The following is a 21,934-nucleotide window of genomic DNA, read 5'->3' as shown; positions in this document are numbered from 1 at the left end:
TTCAGTTTAAAGCATTAATCAGTGAATTCAAGTGGTAAAATTCCGCATAGTAGTAAAGCCAATATGAGAAGCAAGCATTCAGTGGGTTCTTTGGTCCACAAATGGTAAGGAACCTAGCTTCTGCTCTATTGAAATTGGTACACCTATAGGCTCCAACAGATAGGCAATACATCCTATTTTACATCACTTGCAATTTTTGAAGACCCACCTGTGAGAGAAAATGATTACAGACGTGACCCCTTTATCTGCATTGTACAAAGGGAAAATGAGGAAATTACCCTCAGGATTCAGCTAAGTGTGGAAAATTTTCTATGCAATTCAAAGTTTTAATGACTGGGTGAATTTGTTTTCCTCCTCTCACTTTCTTGCTCTCTTTTCCCTCCCTCTCTTTTCTTTTGTCTTTTTAATTTATTTTTTTTTTAAGATTGCACTATGTCTGCACTGACCTGGTACACCTACCTATACTATTTAGACATAAATCCTAAATAAAGCAAGAAACACCTAAATTCCATAGACGTGTTTTATTTTCAAGCTAAGAAGCAGCAACATTTAATTAGCAGCAGGCTACTCCTGCAATCATTGGTTCACCAGAACCACTCAAAACAATGGAAGAGTGCTGAGTTAGTTCTAAATGACATTGTGTAATGACTGACAAACTTAAAAAACAAACAAACATGAAAGTACAGGTATTAAGATACAGGACACATTGCTGAAATGTGGTAGAAAAGCGTAATTCAAGACTAAAATAATCACAGTGGAAATTCATTTTTATTTTTCATTTTTGTTCATAAAGCACACCATGTTAAATTCCAAATTCTGTATTTAGATGCTTAATTTAATTTAATTTAGATCTAGACTGATTTCCAGGTATACCAAAATGTTTCTCCCAGATCTCAAAAGACTGCTCACCACTGTGGGTGAGGGATGACCAGTCTGGCCTATTAGTCACCTATGGATTTTCTTGTAAGATGTATTCTTCCATGGCTGGGAGGGTTTTTGCACTAACTCATCAATGCAATCCTTTTCCTGAGACCAACCACAGTATGGAAATGGCACTGATGAAGCAGCTCCGGCTTCTCCTTGAAAGCAAACAAAAGGAGAGAGAACACATATGTAATTTCAGGAGCTATAAATTCACTACTAAAAAATAAAAAAAAAAAACCTATTTCCACTGGCTCTTGTGGTGAAAAATAATTACAAGGAATGTTATTCAAGACAGGGTACTGAATTTATCTGCTCCTTTTACCTTAAGAAAAAAAAAGCTATTTAAAGATCAAGTAATTCACAGTTAAATGCAATCACTCCCAACATACTGGATGCATTGCCTGTGTTCATTACCTAATGAGATTCTTTTTGTACCATGCAAAAAAGGGTCGCATTTTTAATACATGCGATTAACTATTCAAATTTGGTTGTTATCTAACACAATATTGCCCCATGTAATATTCATTCCATAGCTGGGGTTTTACGTCCAAATACAAAATCTGCTGAAATACATGGTTCAAAAGACATAGTAATACCATATCTAAATGAAGAACATTAAAATTGGCGTGGGGTAGAAAGCCACAGGGGCTTATTATGTGAGATAGCACTTGAAAAAAAAAATAATCAGGACAACTACATTTGCTTTCCTGTTTGGTATCCACAAGAGATCCCCATGGAAGAGAGCGAGCACACATGAGAAAAAGGATGACAGCTTCCACTGTGATGATTTTTCATTGCTTTTTGTTCTAATACTACAGTTCAGAAAGGGCAATGGACTACTGGACTTTCCATCACACATAATTAACAATATCAGAGACCCCAGACTCTCTCATTAATTCAAAACAGTCCACCTGATCTTTTCTAGAGTATGCCCATGGACTAATTTAACACTTGGTAAATTGAATGACCACCCCACTCAGAGCAGCTGTTTTAGGAGGCACTCAGTTCTACAAAACTACGAGCCCATACTCTTCCCCCAAATCCCACTTTGAGTAGTCATTCAAAATTGTGCAAAATAATCAGCCACCCTATTTTAATGGTTACATTTTATGCTCTGTGTCATAAACGTGAAAGATGACCGAGGAGGATGCAGCCTATCTGAAATTAAGAGGACAAGGTGAAACTGTGTAGTGGTAACATGTAATGTTGTGATGTACATTGCAGCCACAGGAACAGAGAACGCTGATGACCTCTATAACCACTTTCTATTGATGGATACGACAAAACCTCTTACACATCTTTCTTATAATAGCTGAAGCGATGCATCTTCATTTTCTTTTGGTGAGCAGTCACTGTACATGATGAAAAGAGCTACATCAAATAAACTGTGGATATGGCATTTAGTCCAGCTATAGCTTTTTCAGTCCTGATAAACCCATTAAACTGAGCCAGAAATTATTCACTCTTCTCAATAACATTGCTCCAAAGCAGTTGACTGCAGATAACCAAGATACAGGCTTACAACAGCAAGACCGAAGAGAGCATTCCAAGAAAGTTCCAAATATCTTTGTATTCATTGCAATTACGCCAGGTTCAAACACACCTTTTGTGTTTCAAACTCCTACTCACCAGACTACATCCTGAAGGGCCGTCTGGCATACATGAGAGACAGGCCCTAAAAGAAATATAATGGCACACATGTGGTTTGTCTAATAAGAAATGTCTATTAAATGTTTCAGGCAAGGTTGATCTTAATATCCACCACTTGCTTAATAACTTGATTGATAAAAGGGAATGACAGGATAAAAACGCTGCCCTTTGCCCTTCATTGTATCTAGACATGCGTGAAAGTCACCCAGTACTTCAGACTCCTTCCCACAGTGGAGCCAAAAGGTAAGTAAGTGTTCAAGGCAGAGCTGAAGTGTAGGGAATGATCCTCTCTTTTTATAACATGATTCACATTGGCCTTTCCATCCATTTCAGTTAGGCTCCACACACATTTGGCCACAGGGTTCTTAACAATCCATTTACATTTTAAATCAGTTTCTTGTAAAGCTTAATTATTGTAGTTAACTTTTTTTAAAAGAAGCTATTAATATAAAAATGGAGACTGAACCAATATCACAACCAGTAAGTTTCGTGTTCACTGAAAGAGTAATAATGGCTGATGCCATCTACTTGTGCCTACCAACATAATCATCCAGCTCAGATAAAGATGTTCCCTTTCCTTATAGCAGCACTTGTATGGACACTGTAACGGTTACAGAAATGTTAGTTTAGCAGCAATTTGCCATCTAAAGCCAGCAAAAGTTGCTATATATACATAATGCCTTAGTTTCACTTTTGTTTTGTAGTTATAACACTGCAACTGTGAAGCTGCAATCTGAAAAGCTCCATCTTGCTTCTCTGTAGAAGTCTCTGTAGAGAGACAAGTTTGCAAAATAGGTCTCCAAGGAATAAATTCTGATTAATAAGAGAAGAAAAATTATATATAGATGGGCTATTCATTTAACCAGATCAGCACAAATATGCCACTTGAGAGTAATCTACTCATTTTAACCAGCAATTTAAATACCAGAGATTTTAAAAGTGTGGCTGTTCAACTAAAAAAAAAATCTTTACATTTTATCATAGTAAAAGTGTCCAAACAAAAAGGAGACATTTGAAGTTGGATTTTTGAACATACGTAAATGAGATGTATGAAGGGGAATAAGGACAGGTAGGGAACTTCCAAATTTTGTAGGGTGTTCAGGATCTTTTGGGAGATTACAGTTTGCTTCCCTGGTAAGCTAAGTCCTGAAAAATGTTAGTCTGAAAGGTCCGTGTTCCTTCCACAGGCTAGAAAAGCAGAGAGCAAGTTTTACTCTTTTCAAAAGGTACTGAAGCAACTGCTTTAGTGTGTTGCAGAAAGAGAATGACTTAGAGTTTCCTGGCGAGCTGCAATCACGTGCCACCTCTCCAACGCTCCAGAAGGAGATCGCATGCTGAATCAACCTTAACAGGTCTAGTTCAAGTTTGAGATACATGGACTTCTGCATGTAAAAAGCCACTCCTGTGTCAGTCTATATCAACAGCTCGGGGGGGAGAAAGGAGGGAAAAAGGGAACTTTCAGTGTTTTGATTCGATCTAATATATGTAAAAAATGCCCCTTTCTTTTCTAAAGAATGCTTTCGTACCACAAGATAGCAATGGATTGTAAATTATTGAATGTAAAGAGAAAATATTGATTTATATTATACTGGCAATTTATGCTGCTTGCATGAAATAATAAAAATGCATCCTTTCACTGATTTTTATATAGGATATTATCATATTCTGGCAGAACAAAGTACATCTGCTGAGAAACTATCTCACAATGTGTGATGTCTAGTATCTCTGCCAGTATTAGCTTTATGGACCAAGTAATAATATTATGTTAATAACTGCTGATTGCTATTTGTGTACCAGAGTGTTCCAATACCATGGTGATGAGCATGCTGTTGGTGTCTGGAACAGATGGACAGAACACAAGAGATATTCGCCTTCATTTTAAGACAAATAAGATTACCTGTTTCATTAACAATGCTACACGAAAGCACAGACAAAACCACATGATTCTGTCTTCATCTCCAATAACTGACAGGGAGAAAAAGACAGTGCACATTTATAAAGACACTCATTGGATGCAACACACAATTTAACCCAGCTTTAAGGGAGAACAAATCTTTGAATCACTTGGAAAGTCAATGCAGCTGCTTTATGCTGTTAAGAGTGGAAAAAAAATTCCCCACCTTGCTGTCAGCAACGTAGGTCAGGCTGGAGATGAGGCAATCACCTGCGTCCTGCCCAACGCCACTGATTCCCTACCTGCTGATTTAAACACCCCTTGCAAAGAAGTCGCAACAGCTTTCCATCATTTCTGGAGAAGACAACTGAGAGAATGATGAATACCACCTCACTTCATCTTTTTGATATGACAAAGAAACAGGGAGAAAAGTACACTTCAAGTCTGCTGTGTTGTTTCTTAAGCCCTGCCACAGGATGGCTAGTTTATTCTGCAGTCTCTTATTATTTCATAGAAATGAAGACGAAAGACCAAGGGAGAAAAGAAGAGGGAAATATTTTCACTGTAGGCTGTGCAGTTCTGTTTAGAATTAAGTCTGTGATATTGGGATTTCATACACAATACAAGATACAATGCCGTATAGCACTGACAAACTGTTTCTGAATGACTGAAAAAGCAGCTTTGTGGGAAGAGAGCTCTGACACAGAGCGCTGGGACTGTAACAATAACAACTCCTTCCCTATCTCAGTGAAAAGCCAAAAGAGGAAACTGGAATCTGCTGCTTTCATATAAGAGCTGCCAATTTCCCACTGGTATCAGAAGCCAGTCATGTTTGGAAAGGAAATGACCTATTGCTGCATGGCAAAGCTAGCAGGTGCAGATGGCATGTGAACAACTTTCCCAATCACTGATCTGCCAAGGTCGCAAAACAGAAAGTACAAATGGTTTTAAGGACAATCATTCAGTTTTTGCCAGGTCATGCACACATTCTGAAAGCACTTTATTCAATTTGGCATCAAAAAAGGTTTGAAATAAGGCCACTAGCATAGGTGGGATGTCAGATCACTGCACTGATATTCCCCCCTCCCAACACACAGGAACAAAATTCTATAAATGACATATGTCAACAAACACTAGCATATGCCCAAGCACCACAACCATTCACACGAACACAGTGGCAATGCCTTGTCTTTAAATTTAAACATGTGTTAATGCAGCCAGAAATTCTGTTCAGAGGCATCTGCACCTCCTGCAGTGCTGGCTGGCCTGCAGACAGCTTCACAGCGTCGGGCTGCAGCAGACCTGTGTGAAAGGAACTGCTGCGTGCCACCACCAACGCTACCAAAGCGAGCACGGACGGTCTCACCGTGCGGCCATGTAAAGCGTGTCTCGGGATGATGAAAGGAACAACAATCATGCGAAGTGCTGAAGGTCTTTGGAAATGAGATTTGGCATGCAGCCTCTGCTGAACATGTCAAGCAAGGTCAGCATTGGGGAAGGCTGTTAACAGCCATAGTGTGCTGGTGTTAAGCATCAAATGTTCAAAACTGAAATGAGAAAACTTTGCCATGCTATCTCTTTCCATTCCCTTTTTTTTTCTGGCAAATAACACCCATCCACATCTGTCCAAGGAATCATGTCATACCACTGCAAACACAAAGAGATTTTGCGTAGGTCCCCGTTCACATCTGAAATACACAGCTTGAGAAAAAAACAGGAAATAGCAGAGCAAAGACGGTTTCCAAGAACCACAGAGCCAAATCAGCACTTTGTTCTTAGTGGGTAAACTAAAAAATCTCCTCTGCTGCTCTGTGGAGCAGGGTGAAATACAGCAGCATGACTTACATTTCTGGAGAACTTTGCATTTGCAAATACCGACTGCACTTTCATTTGTTTCCAGTCACAAAAACAGGCTGGATAGGCTCGTTAGAGTGGAATTAATTTGAAAGCTAAGTAATGATAGCTGCATATACGAGACAGCATCCCTTCCTCCTTCTCAGGGACGAGTTCCTCTATCCTGAAATGGGTATCAAAGACAGAGGGAATGAATCATTTTCTGAATTGCCTGTTTCTCTTTATGGACTATTGACCGCTTGCTGAGAGAAGCTGGCTGGAATTTAGGGTGTGATTCATTTTACTTTGTCAATTACTTCTGAACTCTCTTCAATAAGAAAAGCAAAGCTGTGTACATTACCATCATGGGACTCCATCTTTATTGTCTCAATAACTCGGTCTATTCATTTTCACTGGGAAAAAAAAAACAGTGAAGTGCTTTGGCACTACATTTTTAGCTTGGGTTCTAGAAATTAAATTACATTCTTTTTGTTTAATATCCCCATATCTAGCAGAGGTACTGCTAAATGACCACCACAAATTGGTTTGGAATGATGAGGTTGTATTTCAGGGCATCAGACCAGACAGTAAAAATCCCTACATGCAAGGCTTTGCCAGCTTCAAGGAGAAAAAAAAAAAATCGGGGGGAGGAAAGAAAAAGAAATTAAATGAAAGACTGTCCTGTTCATGAGCTGTAGCTTTCAGGTTTTCTTAGATGCACCAATGAAGTCAGTGAAATATTCTTGACCAACAGTTAATTTTTAAGCTGACAATATTCAAAATACTACCCAAGGAACACTGAAAGTGGTACTGGAAAATGTGATCTGAGATGCTGTGACTTCCACTGAGCATCTTAAGAGGAAGACCGTGGCTGCTATGGGTGTGGTCTGTGCTCTCGAGCACCAGGGTCACACTCTCATAGCCTTTGTGGTTAAATCTTGTTTTCCATGATACAGACACTTCCAGTACATAGTGTCAAAGGAAGACTATTCGGGCTAGGGTAAACCTGTAGTGATAGTTCTCATAAGTATACTGCCAGTCTGCAGCTTCCATAACCATTTGTCCCTCCTGCAGCCATGAACACATACCTGTGTCTGTTGCCAAGGTCACACTAAAAGACTTCTTCCACTCACAGAATCATGAGAACCATTTTGTTTGCAGAGCGTGCTAAGTAAAAAGAACACCTCGAACTACTCATTTAGATTCTCGTAGTACATGAAGTGTTGATATAAACAGAAAGAGAGCACTTAACCTTCATGATACTGAAAGGAGGCCTCAAATTGGAAGACAACTCTTGTTTACTGTATGTACCCAGCAGACTCATAGATGATACCCAAGGCTCACAAATATTATGTTCAATACAGGAAAATGGTCTAAGGAGCCTGAAAACCCATCACAGCTACCTTTCTTGGCCCTGGAGTTGATTCAGATGTTGGCTAAGCTTATGCAAGCACAGATCTGAACAGTCAAGATACCTGTGCTAGTTTACCACGACCCCAGCACTGCTCAGGTTGGAGTCATTTGAACGCACCAGTCACGCCACCTGTATCAGAGTGTTATGAAAGAGTCCTTTGGCAGGTTTGACACCACCCTGAATTCCTTAAAGAGAGGAATCCTAATCTAACTATCTCTGTATTGTTCAATATTATAAACTGCAACTGTTGAAAGTAGGGCTCATGCCCTGCAAGCTGACTGCTTATTAGAATTGAAAAAGTAAGGCTTGGAAGGCAGGGACTGAATACTGAAGTCTACTATCTCATAGAGTAATATATGAAATGATATAAAAGTGGGGAATAGAAATTAACTTCCTCAGATTTAAAAAGAACTTATCCCTGGACAAGAGCTGTACTGTTAGACAGCACATCCTGGGGTCTAGTCTATGCATAGTTCTTGTAGAAGCATTACTGCTTTCTAGAAGCATAAGTTATAGTTTGTTTAACTGAAATCTTATTCTGTTACAAGCCCTAGTGACCAGCACAGTCTTACTAGAGAATTTCATTGAGGCAAAGAAGTCTTTTTATCACACCTATCTACACAGATGTTCCTGTCCCTCTTATCTTAACAGGTACTTTTTATTTGGTGGAAAAACTTTTGCGCTTGGATAAGCACCTAGATAAAGGATTTTGTTTTGTGCAGACAAGACTTTTTTTTTTTACATGCAATGACATAATCTACATGAAACCTACTTTTTTTTTCTTACTAAGTCTGATACGAGTTATACATTATTCTGTATATAATGCATTTTTAGCTGGTGTTAGCAAACATGAGGTAGCTTATAGAAACCCATGCCTGGAGCTAAATGAAGTTTTCAGACACAGAGGGTAAAAGCATACAGCTGTTTATTCTGAACAGTTCTTCAGATAGTTTCCTCTTTCATTTTCCATTTAAGCATTTTTTTTTTCTCTAGGACAAAATAATTGCCTGGCGGTACCATGTATTTCAGCTACAGGGTCTCAAATAGTCAAAGGAGGGTTATTTTTCAAGTCAACCAAAGCATTAGCAAAACAATGGAGTTCTGACCTACTGGGATGAAGATTTGATTAAAATGTTGATAAGAACTACAGAAAATTGTTCTGGTTCACAAAATGTGCCTATTAAAATTGATCTAGATAGATGTTCAGGTAGTTTGTTTTATGCACCTGCTACTGGATTTTGTTTTCTCATTCATACCGACTGCAGCTCACACCTAGAAAAAAATATATAGAAACATAGAATCATAGAATGGTTAGGGTTGGAAGGGACCTTCAAAGGTCATCTAGTCCAACCCCCCTGCAAGGAGCAGGGACATCCCTGACTAGATCAGGTTGCTCAGAGCCTCATCCAGCCTGGCCTTGAACGTTTCCAGGGATGGGGCCTCCACCACCTTTCTGGGCAACCTGTTCCAGTGTTCTGTAACTCTCATCGTAAAAAATTTTTTCCTAATTTCTAATCTAAATCTACCCACCTCTATTTTAAAACCATTACCCCTCGTCCTATTGCAACAGGGCCTACTGAACAGCCTCTCCCCATCTTTCTTGTAGGCCCCCGTGAGGTACTGGAAGACCGCTATCAGGTCTCTCTGGAGCCTCCTCTTCTGCAGGCTGAACAGCCCCAACTCTCTCAGCCTGTCCTCATAAGAGAGGTGCTCCAGCCCTTTTATCATCTTCGTGATATATTATATATAATATTATATATATATAAAATATAATATTATATATATTATATATAATAATGTAATAATATGTAATATAATATGTATTATATAATATATATTATGTATATATATAATATATATTACTTTGGAATGACTAACAGGTTTTTCCAAATTAATCGCATCGGTAACACCTGCCTAACAAATAGCTTAAAAAATGTAATCTACATACAGATTTAGACCAACACCTACAATTCTAACCAGACATATTTTCACCTAATAAATAACCATGTTCCAAATAAATGCCAGCAAACCCACCACAAGAGCACAACATGGTAAACCTGTACCCCAGCTCTTTACAAAACAGTTTCAAGGGTTGCAACGTGAAAGCAAGTTGTAGTGCTGCTTCCATTTACCCTTTCTGTGCCCCAATTTGAGACGACCCTGCCAGTACTGGAAATCACCAAATCCGGAGGAAGTGCCTTCTCTAACTGTTCTGATTCCTAAGGAAAAAAGGCCTTTGTCATCATATGTTGTGTATAAGTGCTGTTCCGCTGTCTTCACTTCCTCTTTGAGTAACTTTTGAATCCAGTGTCTGCTTTTCAACTAAATTGGAAAGTGAATCACAGGTTTCGAGACAAAAAGTTGTCACAAGTTTAGTGGAAGTAGAAAGAAAAGGAGTGCCTCCAGGCATGGAAAAGGATGTAGCAAAAGCCCCATTCTTATCAGACATCAGACGATCCATCTAGAACAGACGCAAAGACCGTCCAGGCCAGGGGAAAATCTTGCATGAGACACAAATCCATTGGAAACCAGGCTTCACTGATTCCATTGCTCATAGACCCACTTGGTCATTTTTTTTTAGAGCTTCCTACCACACAGAGAGCTAGGGTTCCCTAAGTACCTGCTCATGCCATTCGCAGTCCAAGCTGTACTTCAACTACATCTTCTTCTTAAAAACTCCAGTGCATATTTAATGAGGACTTTTTTCCAGACTCGGAATAGATCTCCTTAGTGGCCCAAACCACTATCAGTCCTTCAAATACCCTGCTTCCACCTATCTACCGTATTTCTCAGTGTAAGAAATCATTTTTCACATGTGGCCTTATTTAAAATTGATAGCGCTCACTTAATTTGTAAAAGTTTATGAGTCAGTCTTTTTCCTTCTGTTTGTTGAGCTTAGATATTCAAGTCTCCAAATGGTATTCATTTATGTTTTGTGCAGGCAGAGGTCTTGCCTGGAGTGCCATATGCTTATGCATTATCAACAGGGCTTCAGGTTATGTACAGATCATTTCTTCTACATTTCCATGGAGAATGGATCGAGAGCAGCCCTGAGGAGAAGGACTTGGGGGTACTGGTGGACGAGAAGCTCAACATGAGCCGGAAATGTGCGCTTGCAGCCCAGAAAGCCAACCACACCCTGGGCTGCATCAAAAGAAGCGTGGCCAGCAGGCCAAGGGAGGTGATTCTGGCCCTTTACTCCATTCTCATGAGATTCCACCTGGAGTACTGCGTCCAGCTCTGAAGCCCCCAACATAAGAAGGACATTGACTTGTTGGAAAGAGTCCAGAGGAGGCCACAAAGATGATGAGAGGGCTGGAGCATCTCTCCTATGAGCACAGGCTGAGAGAGTTGGAGCTGTTCAGCCTGGAGAAGAGAAGGCTCCAGGGAGACCTTACAGTGGTCTTCCAGTACCTAAAGGGGGCCTATAGGGGAGAAACTCTTCAGCAGGGCCTGTTGTGATAGGACAAGTGGTAATGGTTTTAAAATAAAGGGAGATAGATTCATCAGGATTTTTTTTTTTACAATGAGGGTGGCACAGGTTGCCCAGGGAGGTGGTGGATGCCCCATCCCTGGAAACATTCAAGGCCAGGTTCGATGGGGCTCTGAGCAACTTGATCTGGTTGGAGATGTCCCTGCTCCTTGCAGGGAGGTTGGACTAGATGACTTTTAAAGGTCCCTTCCAACACAAACTGTTCTATGATTCTATGATTCTACATCTAGCAGTGCCAGTGGATAGGATTAACAACCACAGAAGTTCCTCACCACTCTTCAGATGTGCAGACAGAAGAGTTTATGAGAGTACTGCTAACTCAGGTGAGGCAAAGCCAGCTGCCGTATTTCAGACAAGGATTTTAAACTGCTTAAAATAATCTACCAAATTATGTTTAATATGAATTATAGAGAACTCACGAAATCTGCTGTCTGACAGGTCAGTATGTCGAGCTAGAAGGACCTATTTGGCTGTGGATGGAAAATCTTTCTCCTCTGCACAGCTGGATCTGGGACAAAACATCTGTCCGTGTTATAAACTAGCTAAGACTGCAGCTACTGTTGTCCTAAGAAAACCAAGAAACAGTAATAGAGTCTTCAAGACTCCAAAAACACCTGCTTAAAAAAAGGAAACCATATTTCTCCAGCAACACAGATATAAGGCCCAAGTTTTTGCACTTTTTCATAGAGCAGAATACCTTTTGGCACATTCTCCAGTCCCATAAACATGACTGTGAAGGAGTGAAAATTAAACCAATACACAGAACAATTGTTAAGACTCAGCCTTCACCACGAGTACTGATCAGTACCAGTCAGCTGTACGAAGCAAGTTTTGCACATTCTTTTACAGTTTCAGTGGCCTTATTTAAAAACAAAAAACACTCACACACAAAAAGGCAGGTGCTCATCTTGACCCCAAATAAATCTAAAATTGCATCATTTTGATATTTGAAACTTAGCATGTGTCTTCTAAATGAGCAAATACCTTGTTCCATCGCAGATGCTCAAAAATTGTGTGCGTTTCATACCTCTTCAGCACCTAGTATAACACATCCCACCTTCAGAAGGACAGAGGAATGTTTAGAGACAGTCTTATCTGAAAGAGCACCATGACAAACATACCGAGGTAGCCTATCTAAACAGAAGAGGCACAGCCTCATATTCACTACCAAGGAGACAGCTATCATCTCACTGTAGAACTTCCATAAACCCAAAGTACAAATACAGCCTCTGCCTTGTCTTTGCTAATGTCCACTGAAGTGAGAGCTGTCCCCATGTTAATAAATTCTCAGCAACGCAACTAGTGAAGACTGGCGTCACACACATCTGTGCCTCAAAGGAGAGCTTGAATGAATTTTCAGTTATCTAATAAGAAATGAGTCCACACTGCAAGCTTTCCCTTCCTAGAAGGTAGTAGTAGGATCTCTTTCCTCCTCCCAGCCATACATTTTCATAAAATTGCTAGGAAGCTGGAAGACTGAAGTCCTCTGTCTCTCTTCCATGTGAAGTGAAATGGCCAACAGGGTTCTGTGTTATTAGTGCTGAATGTTGGAATAGACAGCGTATGATCACATAAGCCTTATTTCTTCAGGGAATCAGGCTCAAAGAATCATCCTCCACCCTCTTTTTGCACTAAAAAGACAGCTATTACCTCACTGATCTGTCTCCAACAGATGAAGGAGGTGAAGAAACAAAGCAAATAAGCAATGATGTTAACTGAGGAATAAATTACTCTTTGGTAGTCAGATGGAAGAAAAGCCTCTGAGGAAATATAATCACCACACCCTGCCAGTTATTAAAGGACTGTGTGGAAGCCATGGCTGGGCAACTGCTTATGCAAACTTAGGAAAATGTTTGTTTAATAAAAAGATTAAACAAAAGGTTTAGTGACAATGTCTGCTGTGTCTAACAGGACTGGACTGTTACAGAAAACCTGATCTTGCATTCAGATCCATCCAGGTAGACTATTGTGTCTGTGTGGAGCAGACAGATTTGTGCATGCACAGGCTAACTGAAGGATTCAAGTCACAGGGAAAAAAAAAAGAAAAGACTCTATTTTTTGTCTACAGGCTGTGACCAAAAACAAGCTTAGAAAATTAGTTCTGTTACGGATCAAGGCTTACATGCATATATACTTTCTAGGTAGACCAGAGTTGCAACTCATTCTATTTGACAGATTTGTTGCTTTGCTTTTAAAGGAAGACTTTTCATGTGCATCTGAATAAAAAAAAAACCCAAAACTTGTAAATTGAGATTTGGTCCAAAATACATATTTTGAAAATGTGGAGCTGTAGGAAAACCAATCAATAGATATACAAAATTTACAATAAAATCTGCAAGTAAAACTCCTGCTATGAATACCCAGCAGAAATAAGCAATGCTGCAGAACCCTCTTGGTTACATGTTGATCGTCCCAGTGAATGAAACTGTTCATGTTCTCCAAAAAGATTATAAGTAGGATGTTGCATGGAATCACTGTGATTCATTTAATCTTTTTTTGTCTTTTTCCAACTAAGCATTTTCACAGGGGAAAAACAATGATGTCATCAAGTTCCTCTCTCTGCTGAGACTGGGTAATTGCAAGGTTTTGTGCTGATTTGTTGATTAGAAAATTTCAATCAGTGATATTATTAATAAAAGTAGGTTCTCTTGCCATTACTTTGTGGTAGTTCATGAGGGAGATAGAAGTACCTCATGATCTGCTTGTAGACCACAGCCAGGGGATGAAGGATCACCCAGCCTTCCAGGACACTTAAAAGGAGCACTAGAATTAGACACACCTCTTATTTGAATAAAACAATACAATATTTTATTGGAATTATTCTTGTTTGCAACATGATTTTCCTAGTGAGAAGAAACAAACCCAGATGAGAATGAGCCAGATTCAGTTCTGCCTCTCCACTGTGCTGCCGTCTTTCCCTCCACAACTATTGATCCAAATATTAAAAAACCTAGGAAAACTCATACAACCCTACATTAAAATTATTAAATAACTTAGCTACAGGAACAAAGGAGAAAGCTTGTTGTTGACATCTTCAGTATCTAAGATGCTTGTCATTGTGATGTTTAAAAAAAGAGGCTCAGATCCCGATTTATTTGTGTCCGGCTCTGATTCCAGTTCGGATCGGAGTTTAACCAAGCTGAGACAGCAGTGAGTTGCTACTCAAGTCTGCCACCTCCTGTCTTAAATCCCTAGTCACTCACTGGATGATTAGTAACCTGATTAGGGTGCTTCTCCTAATACTCTCTTTGCTTGTAAAGCTAATTCTATGTAGAAATTCTTCAAAAATAACCAGACACAAATATTTACATAAGTTACAAGAAGTACAGCAACCATGCAATATGTTGTATCTGTCTTACGAACAGTTATATTTCCATGAATATCCAAATCTATTAGACCTAATGAAAATCAAAAAAAAAGATATTATTTTCTTCTCAAGTAGCACTGTGCTGTGTCTCACTGTTCCGTGTTTCAACAGACAGGTCTATTCATTTCATAATGCACATTAACAAACTGCCAGATAAAAATACATTACTGACATCTGAAATGTGCTACTGCATTTCTAAACTGTTGATTAAAGGGAGAAATATTAAAGGGAAAAAGGTTGCAGGTTTTTTCCCAATGATTAATACTAACCTTAAGTACAAGTGGCATCAAAACTGCCAAAAGTGAGAAATTAGAGGACAGTCTTATGCTTTGCACACTTCAGATGTCTGACAGTTCTTTGCTTCTAATCAATTAGGCAACAACCTCGCGATATTTTATTCGCATCTGAGATTTTCTCTTAATGAGTCTGGCTACTGGAATAGAATGCATATTCCTGTGTTATTATCTAGTTTGAGATCTCAATATGCTCCTTGAAAGGAAGCATTAAAATTGTCACACAAAAGTTTTGACTTCACCAAATCCTCACCTGCAATTTAAAAAATAAAAAAGCTCACACCTTTATTTCCTTTCCTTTTCCTTCTGTTTTGCTTTATTTCAGTTGAAATACAGGACAAATAATCTCTGCAAAACAGCTAATTGAAAGTTTCAGATATTTTTCAGCGTAACAAGAGAAGAGAGGTTTTCCTTATTTTAAGATAGTGGTGCATCCCCTTATTTGAGCTATTTCCTCACTTTTATTCTCAGTGTTAATAAGTTTTCAGCCTTCATCTAACCAGGGTACCTTCCAGAAGACCAGAGTTAGGAATTTCAAGGGCTATCCTCACTAGTTCTCACTAGTCTCACTACAGGCTAGACTGACCGGTTATAGTTACCCAGGTCTTCCTTGTTTCCCTTTTTAAAAATGGGGGTTATGTTTCCCCTTTTCCAGTCAGCAGGAACCTCACAAGCCCACCACGACTTCTCAAATATGATGGACTTCATCTGCCAGTTCCCCAGGACTCGCGGATGCACCTCATCAGGTCCCATGGACTTCTGCACTTCAGATGGTCTCAAACCTGCTCTTCTCCTGCAGTGGGCAGTTTTTCATTCTCCCAGTTCCTGCTTTTGCCTTCTGCAACTTGGGTGACACGGCTAGAGCCCTTGTCAGTGAAGACTGAGGCAAAAAAGCCATTAAGCACCTCAACCTTCTCCATGTCCCGAACACCTTGAACCTTGAACACTTCCAGGGATGGGGCATGCACAACTTCTCAGGGCAACCTGTTCCAGTGCCTCACCACCCTCATCCCAAGAAATGTCTTCCTAATGTCCAATCTAAACCTACCCTCTTTCAGTTTGAAACCATTGTCCCTTGTCCTGTCACTACAGGCCCTGGTAAAAAGTCTAAGCTCCTTTATATATTGAAAGGCCACGATAAGGTCTCCCTGGAGCCTTCTTTTCTCCAGGCTGAACAACTCCAACTCTCTCAGCCTTTCTTCATAGGAGAAATTGAAAAACTCACTGCTTCCTAGTTTCTAGTATGTACAGAATGTATTTTTTTTTCCTCAAATGAATTAAAATAACAGATTCTTATAACACACTTCATTGCTACCTTTCATTTACTCTCCCCATAACTCATGTTCATACAGTCCTGCATGCGTCCTAAAATATACACTGGATCCTGAATCACTTCTATCTGTGAAACACTGCAGGATGTCACCTCTATGAAAACTATACCTGAGCTGTTAAGTACATAGTAATTGTTACAGATCAATCTATCACAAAGGGGTGCTGACAATAACCTTTGATCACAAATTCAATATCCTTATTGTCACATATACGTGTACACAAATGCAAGCTAGCTCGATCACCAGTGACTTCCTTTTGTTCAGGTCATACTTTATCAGAAAGTCATTACTGTGAGTAAATACAGACTAGTTAAATAATACACACAAATTACTGTTACCTCAGGTGTCATGTTCTCCGGTCCTTTATTTTTCCCTAAGTATTCCTATTGTAAAGAATATAATAAGGCTATTCTTAAAATCCAATAGCATGTAACAATATTTTATTTCTAAACAACAGCATTCCAGCATTGTGTTTTTACAGCAACCAAGCATATACCCATGTAAAAGTATTCTGTAAAAATGGAATTTGAACATGGAGAAAACAGGCAAACAATGATTAAAAAGAAGCAAATAATCAATTTGTTAAAAGTAACATCCACTCATATGGGGCTTAACTTCACAGCAACAAAGAATGACTTGATTTTAAACCACATTCATTGAAAATTTGAGGTGCAAATAGACTTCAGCTATGAGAATTCTACCATCAGCAAATTATCAGCATCAGCAAACACTATTTTGCATATGCTGTGGATGAGTTTTGAAAACAGCATTTATTTTTTAACAAGTCAGTATTCAAGCTCACAGTATTAAAAAATGAGTGTTGTGGTTCATGCACAGGGTTGGGTATTAGACTATTTAGATTCTAGTCTTGGCTCTGTCTCAGACTTCCCTATGAGATAATCACTTACAATTATCTCTTCAGAGGTGGCATCTAATTTTGGATAAGCCAGCTTTGCCTGCCAGACTTTAATATCTGGAACCCAATTTTCAGGAAATGGTTTCATTGACTTCAGCTGGTATAAAAAGAACGCAAAATCTCTGCAAATCCGATTCCTGAAGCTCTGAATTTCCATTGGTTGTCATTTATATCTCTGCAAAGTGTCCACAAAATATTACCAGTGACAGAAGTGGAGAATTCTGATCTATTAATACTTTGTGTCCGCTGCACATGCTTAAACAACTACAAAACATTTAGGGCAATGGAAGCCAGGGTCCAGAGCATCCAGAGGCTTGCCGTGAGTGAGATGTCCAACATCCAATGCACCTCATATGCACATTTCAGTGCTTCAGCTTAGGTCATCAGAAATTAAAGTGTTTCAAGTAAGAAGCCAAAGCTGAATATGCAGATTTTCTTTGCCATAAAACTATTTGTGGCCCCTAACTTTCAGTGAAATCCACATAAGTATATGCCCTGCAGAGATCTGGACCTTTGTGACAAAGCATTCTCACATATACAGTTATCAGAATTCATTATGATTTACAATCTGTGAACTCTATAAGATAACTTTCTTTGAAGTTCAGTTTTTAAAATTTTGAATGGCAGATGTGATACACACTAGGGATGCTACATAGAACTGAATTTTAATTGAATTTTTTAAAAAGTGACCTTTACAATGTGTTCTTCTGTTTATCTGGAAATGAGTCAACAAAAATAAAAGTTCATACTCTGTAACCCTGTCACACTAAAGAGGAAAAACATTTTCTCCACCTTGTGAAGAAATGTTATTGAAAAATCTCCAACAGTGAAAATCTGTCCTCATCATATTTTAATTAAACAGACAGATATCTCACTCAAGAACCCTAGCGTAACCTACACTACTAGGTCATACCATCTCTGTGAAGATGTTTTGCAATTATGCCAGTACTTCCAGCTCAGATGACTCAGAATGGGTGGTGCTTACAGGGAGGAGCATCCAGGCCCTTTTGTCCTTCACAGAAATCCAGGCCTGCTGAGCACTTTCTTCCAACACATTTTGACACCTGAGTTGTCTTTTCTTAGCAGGAAAATTATCCTGCATAGGCTACCACGACCACACTGCTTCTGGTACCCGAGCAAGGTTGGTTTTGGTAACCAGGAAAGTTAGATATTCAAGATTTGGTAAAGGTCAGAGTCCCTTAATGCTAATACGGTAGTCATACGGTGTTGGAGGTGTGTTTGTTGAGGGCTTATCTGCCCTTTAAACCATTAGCTATTTAAAAGTATTTAGACTTCCTGAATGTTTTTAGCTTACTATAGCCACTGCTTCATAATTCCAGCAAATGATACCCAGTGTTTAGTCAATTCTAAGGGATGTTTTCTGTGGATATTTCTAATCTTCTCTTTCTGGTAAAGTAATGAAATAATTCTGAGACAAAGGTAAAATGCCTCAATAAGAAACAAAACAGATGAATGAAGCGAAAAGACATTCCATCTCATACTTAGGCAGAATGTATTTCCCCTGCTCTGACAAAACAACATTTGACTCGGCCTCATCAACATACGAACTGGCCTCAGTTTCCCCAGCCAGCACAGAGTTGCCATGTGCGAATCCTACACACCTACACTGAGAGAGAAGGCTCCGTAGGAAATGGAAGCGGGACTAAGAAACACACAGTTTGCTGTGCTGTGTGTGAGATGTCATCTGTTCCTCCTAGATCCTCCTTTCTCTGCTATACTGAGCAGAGCTGTGTGACAGCTGTCCCAGTAACTCATTTTCCCTTTCTGTTCTGAGTATTTCCTGCCTCTGTTCGTATGGTTTCTCTAGGCCTGCACATTAGGATAAGCACAGAACACTTAATCGGCAAGTTCATAAAAATCTATTAAACTCAGTATAAGATGGTTGTAGTACTTCATCTGAAAAGCTTCAGCACTCTGCTTAGTCATCATACTTTTATTGTCTTTTATCACAAAGACTTGCTCTCTCGCAAAAGTCACAGGGAGTCACCACACCTTCTCCTACTAGGAAACTGTGGGTGGTTCTCTCCGTGGCTTTATGAGCAGCAACGAGTGGACACTAGCTTTTTGGAAGAGAAATCGTCTATTTACACAATATTACGCAAAGGTTATTTTTCAATTTACTGAAAAAAAACCCTAAGTTATGAAGTAGATATACAAAATTACTCTGAAAATAGGAAAAAAATATTCTGTTTGCTTATTTCTTTACAACCTTCTAAGCAAGTGGTGCTAACTAGAATATACACAGAAGGAAATATGTCCAATATATACACAAATAAGATAATTCAAATGTATATGGTAACCTGCATTTTCACCCAGCCATTCACTGATTTTTAAGCTTTTCCATTTCCAGATTTCTTTGCATCATATGACTGATCTGGAAAAGAATATAAATTCCTGTGTATTTTGGGTGTAGTTAAATTAAATCTCTCCAGCTATGACTTACTTACAAGCACACTGTACTATTAGCACAGCTCAAGCACTTCACAAATAGTGCCACTCCACAGGATCGCTGGGCTGTTACGCTGTTCCTCAACACCGCTCATGCAGACAACAGATCTCCTTCTCCGCTGACACACCAGTGGATGCGCTGGCACAGAGGAGACATTCTCTGTTACTCTGCTCGCAGCAAATGACACTGACAAGTACAGACCACGACAAAACTTCCTTCCCTGTTACGAACAAGGTTGCTACCATGCTCTGGAACTTTCTTCCTGTAGACACTGCTTTTTTTTTTAAAAATGTATAATCAGAAGTAATATCTCAGTTCAACTAAACTAGTAAAATAAGTTTTTAAATAGATTTCCGTTCAAACCACATTATATTTCCTCTCCCACATTGTACATGACCTTTAATAAAACCCCAAAATCTTTTAAGGCTATCCAGCAACTGACAGGAAGAGTTGGTAGCAAGAGCAGCGATGGATTTACTGACTATACCATGCAGTATATAAGTTCCTCCTTAACAGGCCAGCTTCCAGTACGGAACTTGCATCCCTTTGACATGTAAACTTATATGCTATGCTAGAAGCAGCAAATTAATCATTTATTTTGCAGTGACTGGCAGACTTCAATATCACTATTTATTCAGTGAGTTTAATTACACTGTAATTTCTGATGGCAGTTCTCAAACTAACCCGTAGTCATACAGCATTTTCTTTAACTAATATCTAAATCACTGGTAGGAAAAGGCTCCTGTGCTAAAAGTTACAGGGGATGTATATGAATGTAATAAAATAAACTTAAACATATATAAGGATCTAGCGAATATCTATCTAATCTCAGTCAAGTGAGTGAAGGCAGTTTGCTCTTTAGATTGCTCTTTTTTTCTTCAGGTCTGACAAATTAAAACATAGTTTGCCTCAGAGCAGAGTAAATTTTGCCATCTGTACAGGAGGAGGCATAGCTGAAGCATTCTGTCTGACAAATCAACAGATTATTTGAACCTCCAATGAAACATTTCTCATGCAGAGATTGCAGATGCTCTGTTCATGAGTATTATTATGATATGGCATGGTACCATATCCAGCTTATTGAAATTAAGACATAGGCAGGTTCAGTGATGTGTCCAGAATTACCCAGCAAGTCTAACAGCAGAGCAGTAAGAAGGGTGCCATTCCTCTCTGAGCCCTCTATGTTGGGTTCAACAAGATGAGGGATTTCAGATATACAAATGAACTTATTTTTCTGGACAAAAAGCAGGCTTTTAGAGCAATTGCTTTACGCATCTGGCTTCAACCAGAAATATAAATGCTTTACTTCTATAAATGTACTTGTCATGCCCTGAAAAATAGATTAAAATATGGCTGTTAAACATACCTGTATTAGAAAGCAACCCATACCCAGGTAGAGCTGCTGCTGCTCCAGAGTGATCAGAATGTCCTTCCATTATAGCTGCGTGGCACTGGATTAGTCCATGTTTGTTGGCATAGCCTCTGCATCCTACTAGGTTGTGCCCTGTCTTCTCCTCATGCTCACTGTCTGGATGTGATTAAAGTGGGGGGAAAAAAAAAAGTCAAATATCATGGCCTATATTCTGCTATTTTTAAATTTTCTGATTGTTCCCACTAGTCTGTAAAATTCAAGGCAGAAAAAAAACCATCACAACCGCCATTATTTGTATGTAACTCGTAAGTACAACTATAGAAAAAACCTTGGGCTAATATAGTTTCTGTATGCTGAATTGGAACAGGCTGTTGTTCATACTGGATTGACACAGCTCATGGCACAGAACTAAAAGGGGGGAGATTTGCTCCTGACTTCTCGAGTCTTGTGGAAGTCAGTGGAATTTTGGGCAACACAAGAGAAAAAAAAAATACTGGGCTGTCAGAGCGAGCCAAGGAGATTGTATTTCTTCTTTCCTTTATTTGCAGTCCACTGGATAAATGCAAACTGTGTACCTTGGCAAAACCTCTTGGGGAGAGCAAAAACTCTTTTGGGACGTCGAGCTATGAAATAACACCATATTAATGATAAAAAGCTCCTTAACGGCTGCCTCACTTCGCTCCGTGCAGGGAGAGCTGGCAGATGCACCCATGGCGGCCCAGGCTGCTGGGAGGGGAAGGTGCGAGAGGAGCGGGAGAGGGGAGCTCGGTGCCCCGCCGCCGAGGCACCGTCCCCGTCTCAGCGTCGGCGAAAATAAAAAATAAATCCGGTTATTCGGCTGGATTTGCGGGCGCGGGGAGCGGGGCGGCCCTGTGGGGTCGGAGATAGGCCGCAGGGAGCAAGGCGGCTGCCGCCATGGCAACGGGGGCGGGGCGGAGGGGGAAGAGGCGGGCGGTGGAGGAGGGCGCTGATTGGGT

The 21,934-nt window shown here is 39.6% G+C and overlaps 1 long non-coding RNA gene across 1 annotated transcript; it reads right to left on the bottom strand.

Moving 5' to 3' along the window:
* Window positions 1-749: 749 nt before the first annotated feature.
* On the bottom strand, window positions 750-21,863 carry LOC147601420 (uncharacterized). Its single transcript, XR_015258256.1, has 4 exons — window positions 21,544-21,863; window positions 20,952-21,105; window positions 3,844-3,998; window positions 750-1,076 (listed from the first exon to the last, which is right to left on the bottom strand). It is a non-coding gene; the product is annotated as an uncharacterized LOC147601420 (long non-coding RNA).
* Window positions 21,864-21,934: the final 71 nt, after the last annotated feature.

This window comes from Chlamydotis macqueenii, chromosome 3, assembly GCF_036417535.1.
Source record: "Chlamydotis macqueenii isolate bChlMac1 chromosome 3, bChlMac1.mat, whole genome shotgun sequence".
In the NCBI taxonomy this organism is placed as follows: domain Eukaryota; kingdom Metazoa; phylum Chordata; class Aves; order Otidiformes; family Otididae; genus Chlamydotis; species Chlamydotis macqueenii.
The sequence above is the reverse complement of the archived record's forward strand: the minus strand, read 5'-3'. Positions and strand labels throughout refer to the sequence as shown.